The 6,000-nt window shown below is 41.8% G+C and overlaps 1 long non-coding RNA gene across 1 annotated transcript in view; it reads right to left on the reverse strand.

Moving 5' to 3' along the window:
- Positions 1 to 5,649, reverse strand: part of LOC113002982 — a 54,081-nt gene extending 48,432 nt beyond the window's left edge. The window contains exons 1-2 of the long non-coding RNA XR_003268214.2: positions 4,232 to 5,649; positions 3,973 to 4,013 (exon numbers count right to left, since the gene is read on the reverse strand). This is a non-coding gene — a long non-coding RNA (uncharacterized LOC113002982). The remainder of the gene's footprint in view (positions 1 to 3,972; positions 4,014 to 4,231) is intronic.
- Positions 5,650 to 6,000: the final 351 nt, after the last annotated feature.

Consider the following 6,000-nt stretch of genomic DNA (forward strand, 5'->3'; position numbering starts at 1 on the left):
CCAAATTATATTTACTTTGCAGGGACCATATGTCCGATACATCCTCAAGGAGAACAAACTGCGTTCGTAGACTGTGCAACCCCGGGTGAACTCTCGTCTAGTTACGGCGACCGCGCGTGCACTCGCCGTAATTAATAACGATAAATATTTATCAAGAATCTATCACGGGAGGCCGCGCCGTTCAATGAACTATCGCGCGCCACGTAAAGAAGACACCCGTTAGGTGGTCGGGTCATGCGGCCCGCGCGAGCTATTCGTAGGCCAATTAACGTAGTTACAGGAGAGCAGAGTTCGCCAGCGGCGGAGGTTTTATTACGATTACGACGGGAAAGTAACGAGGTAGCTGTATCGACCTTATCGCGGGCCGGGTATCCGCCGCGCTCGTAGAAACAGTCCACTTACCTCACAGGTCACCGAAATACACCGAAGACGCTCGCTTCCGTCTCTCCTCGAGGACGTCCGCTAACGAGGGGCCCAGCCGGCTAAAGGTCCTTATAGTTTAGGCTCAGCAAATTGTAACGAGGTTCCCCGAGCACAAATTTTTACGCTCCGTCCGCAGGAAATACGCAATTCCCTGCATTGTGTTTAGTAGACACCGACAGAACTGTCACCGTAATGTATATCAACATAAATAAACAAACAAACGGCAATAATCGCCGCGAGGAGAGGACGGATGGACGGACGATATTAATTCATGAGATTATTCCATCTGGCGGTTTATTTGGAGTCACATGTAATCCACAACATTCAAATGTAATGATCTCGTGAACTAATATTGGCCATTTAGCTGCTCACGATTACTACTAAATTGCGCAGTATTTCTGAACAATAGTAAACGTATATACGCTCGTAAATTTTTCTCCTACTAAAATTTTATCGTATATGTAATATGAGTGTGCCTTCGCGCCGCGGGTGTGCTTTCCGTGTGTTACTTGCGTAATTTTTCTATACAAGTACTTTTCCAAAGCCGACGGTTTACGGTTGATTTACTCCCGCGGTGAGCCTCTTAACTTCTGAACGCTTTGGAACGAAAGTGTCGCATCCACGTGAGAAAAGCGCGGAAGCGCGATGACCGTTACAGGTAACGTTCGATCGCGTTGGTCGCGTTACGTAAGCTGGGAAAAGGAGGAAAGAACGAACGAAAAGGAGGAAGGCACTTAGAGACGTAACGACGATTCCTTTAACGATGCGCATCGCGGAAAGGTCGAGGCGAAAGCGAAATAACAGTAAACAATAATGCACGTCGTAACGTACAGCGATAGCGCACAATCAAAGCAAGTTTCAAGGATAGTTTTCGTTTCCTTCATCGCGCGCAGAGTCCCACAACCTTTTGCCGGCGGGGAGACCGTATCGACCAATTGCAGTATCGCTGTGCAAAAAGGCGCATAATATTTACGTTTAATTACCACGCGCGACAAACGGCGATGTTAACTGAAAAGCGAGAACTCATCCGACGCTCCCGAATAATCGCGTAATCGCTCGCAATAGTCATGTAAATCTATGTAAATGCAGCTTTGGACCTGGCTGCAGTAGCTTAACTCATTAACTGTAACGACGTAATTTCGGAATGCTTATTTTGGGGGGAGTAAACAGAGGGGAGGAGAGGGAAAAAGCACCCGCGGGGTGCTGAGGAAATATAATTGCAATTAACGAAGAATTACCGAAAATAGAATTGCAGAAATAATTACGACTCGCTGCAAAATATTGCGCCGCGAGAACACGACCAACAGCCAGAGTGGTGTCTTTGAAATAACCACGAGAGTTGTAACCACGCGGCAAGTTTCATCTTGAACTTCCGTTGCAGCACGCGACAAGTCGCATTAACGTTTAACTTATTCAAGGCACGCTGTTTTGTAAATAGTCTCTATTGACACACAGTGTGAAACCTGTCGTCGGCGATCGACGTACAGATGATTTAAACTTCTATATCGTTACATGACTGAATTATCCCGACGCTCTGATTGGAAAAGAAGAGCTAACGATTTTATCACGCAGTCATTGATTAACGGTTGTTTTTTTTAGATGACCCGATATCTTTCCAAAGATATCTTTCTATCTAGCCCTACGTCGTCCAAATTAACCGAGCCAATCCGAATCATTTTTCCGTCCCAATCCGAAATAATGTGTCGAATACCTCGATCTTGCCTCCAACTTGCCGCGCTTATTCGACGCCGGCGATGATATATTTCGAGCAGAGTCGTACAACTTTAACAAATAGATTTTTATCATGGACGCCGCCGCACTGCATAATTTATAAGATACGGGTCAGAGGAATTTACAATGAATTATGATATCGAGCTGTCGCGCAACGTGAGATCGCGCGACATTGCGCGAGATACACGAGTGAACGTCGTGCACGCATCAAGTATGTTTTCTTGAAATGTTATTTCGCGTGTACGAGCGAGTGCATTTAACCCTTTGGCTACTGTGCGCCAACTGTAATGACTTCCCGCTAACCTATGCTTTGGAACATTACTTACAATGACTTTCCTATAAATGGTCTTTTGGGACAGAACGCTACTGTACTTTTTTTTTATATATCAATAGTTTCGTAGCTATCGAACACGAGTGTTTTCAATTGTTTTGATCTGCATTTGTTTCATCGAAAAAACGTTTGCATTTTTTTCATTAAATTCTGCGGCAAAGCTATGCGTGATACAGCTCCGCGTGTAACTCACAATCAGCCATAATCAAATGTTTGAGATGCTACCTACTACACTTTAAATACATGTTTTTCTATATTACGTAAAAAACCTTATTTCTTATCTGACGATCTCTTGTCAGGCTCAATACGCGAGTGCGGATACAAACTTGCTGAGCTTTAACAATGTAGATCCATAGTCGTTTTTCAAAACTCAAGATCAGTCTGTCTTTGTCTTGCACGCTATGTTTTGCTATAAGCTAGACAAAGACAAAACTTGAGATATGAGATCTGTGAAACGTCTATGAATTCAGATAGTATTTAATCCGAGAATAGTCACGTAAAATAATCATGCTCTCTATGCTCAGCGTCAAAAAAAAATGAAGCTTTTATCACAGCAAATTTTTTTATTAATCCAAAATTTATATATATATCTTTCATTCAAAAATTTTAAGTCCAAATTTGTACAATAGAAACAAGTTATGATTTATATATTCTTAGAACCGATCAGTTAAAACTAGTTGAGGTGTAGAAAACATCTCAGATAATCGTTATTAAATTAATCAAATATAAAAAAGTATATATTGTAAAAATTTGAAATAATAATATGAGTTTTTGAATAAGATTTAAGTTGAAAAGTATTATAAATTACTAATATCTTTATGTTTACAGTACAAAAGATTTATATTATTTTTCTGTAAATGTGATATTTTTATTAATACTTCATATAATTTTTATATTTATATAATTTAACAAACAATAAATATAATAGAAATAAAATTTTAATCCATTTTTCATCATTTTATAAGTGCAATGTAAATAGTTTTATACGATAGTAACTTATTTTAAATTACTACATAGAAACAATTTTATTGTAATATTTTTTTATTTACATTTAGTTTCTAGATACAGATCAAAGAATTTTACGTTGATCCATCAAAATTATTATGCTCAAACATGTGAATGTTGCAACAAACAGTTTTAACATTTTAGCAAGTTAAATATCCAATCCAACTTTTTAAATGGTTCAACATAATTATTTTCAGATCTGTATTCCAACAAAATTGTTCTTTTTGTATGAAAGATATTATATATTTATCAAAATATGCGCTAACAGATTAACATAACAAGTTTTATTTTACGTACTGAAGTATATTATGCACCAATAAAAATTGTTAGATGGAAATATTTTCCAGAATTAAATATTGGTATTAATCTAGCGTAGCGCATCCATTTTAAATGGATCTCTATCAATATCTGGAGCAATGGATCTCTATCAATGTATTCAACAGAGATTCATTACTAGATTAAAATTAAAATTTGTTGCTCACCGACACACACGATGCGCAGCAGCGAAGTTTTCAACGTCAACCTGTAAAACACAGATAAATATAATTCACATTATAGTAGCGTCCGCAGTAATTAATATTGCAAAAACTGATTACGTTACATTGAGTTTTTATTCATCTTTTTCAAGCACAAATTATTAATGAAATAATATTTTTGATAAAATCTCCAATACATTTAGACTTAAAAAATTCGACGAACGAATCGTCTTAAAATAATTTAATATAAATCGGGTTTATTTACCTCGTGGTTGCTTCGCCGTTGCCTGGTGCCTCCCAAGTCCTCCTCCTCCTTCTCCTCTCTTGTTTCTGCTTTTTTATGGCACTAGCACTCACGAAAACACTACTACTTATTGTTAGCAATAATCACCTCGACAATCGCGCAACATTCTGAACGGCACTCCGCGATAGACGACGAATCTCGAGGGCAGAAGTATGTACGCGCGATCACATTTACGCCGCGCCGTGCGGCGCAACATAACCTGTCGACCGGGCAGTCGGGGCTGTTGCTCACACACAACACGCGCTGCTCCGGACGATTACTATGTCCACGTTCTCACGTACGCAGATAAACATACGAATCGAAACCGAAAACAAACAGCCGCGGATTGAAAAATGCGATCGACCGACGGGCGATAGAATTCACTGATGCCGTCGCTCGCACAACAAGCTTCGAACGAAATTCGCGATCTAACAAGTTGCCGGCACATACGGCACTAATCACTTCGATATAAAGATCGCGCGGCGCCTTGCACTTGTCAGGCACTTCCGATGTGCACGATGCGCAATTTATTATGTCGCGACAACGGGAAATTAACGCGAAACGGCAAGCGAGTTGCGATCTGCGTCACTCGGCATCCAATAGCAATGACGTTGGCCGACCGACGACGACGACTCTCGAACGATAGGTACGCGCGGACACCTTCATGCGATACATTTACCTCGCCACGACGATCGACAAAATTTTTGATTCGGTGGCCGCAACCGTTACTAACGCACAACAAACACAACGTCTTCGGACGACACGTCCGCGTTCTCACGTATGCTGATAAACATACGAATTAGAGAATGAAAACAAACACGCGCGACTGACTGCCGACGGATCACTGACGCCGTCGCTCTCGCGACGAATTCAGTTAAAAACAGATTCTCGCGATACTCGCGGTGTAACAACAGATAGCCGATACAATGGTGAATACGACGACAATCACCTTTATGAAGATCGCACGGCACTTTACACAATGCTTTCGATGTCGACTGATGCGCAGTTTATTAGCGCCATTAGCAATCAGTGTGGTCATCTTCACGCGACTAGCGTAACCCTTTAGTACTAGCGTGGCGCCGTCTAGTTACCAGGGCGTCGCGCTAGTCGCGTGAAGATGACCACACTGATTGCTAATGGCGCTGATAAACTGCGCGACGATCGATATCGGAAAGCATTGTGCCAAGGTGCTGTGCGATCTTCATATGTATAAAGGTGATTATCGTCGTTACTCACCATTGTATCGACAATCTGTTGTTACACCGCGAGTATCGTGAGAGTCCATTCGACCGAACTCGTCGCGAGAGTGACGGCGTCAGTGATCCGTCGGCAGTCGGTCGATCGCGGGTGTTTGTTTTCATTCTCTAATTCGTCTGTTTATCAGCGTACGTAAAAACGCAGACATGATAATCGTCCGAAGACGTTTCATTTGTTGTGCGTTAGCAACGGTTGCGGCCACTGGACCAAGGATTATGTCGCTTGTCGCAGCGAGGTAGAGGTGTCGTGTGAAGATGTCCGCGCGTACATGTTCATCGTTCGAGAATCGTGGTCCGTCGGCCAACGTCATTGCTATTGGATGCCGAGTGACGCAGCTCGTTTCGCGTTAATTTCCTATTGTCGCGACATAATAAATTGCGCATCGCGCACATCGGAAGTATCTGGCAAATGCAAGGACCCACGCAATCTTTATATTGAAGTGCCGGCAACTTGTTAGATCGCGATTTTCGTCCGAAGCTCGTGCGAGCGACGGC

This window comes from Solenopsis invicta, chromosome 7, assembly GCF_016802725.1.
Source record: "Solenopsis invicta isolate M01_SB chromosome 7, UNIL_Sinv_3.0, whole genome shotgun sequence".
Taxonomy (NCBI): Eukaryota; Metazoa; Arthropoda; class Insecta; order Hymenoptera; family Formicidae; genus Solenopsis; species Solenopsis invicta.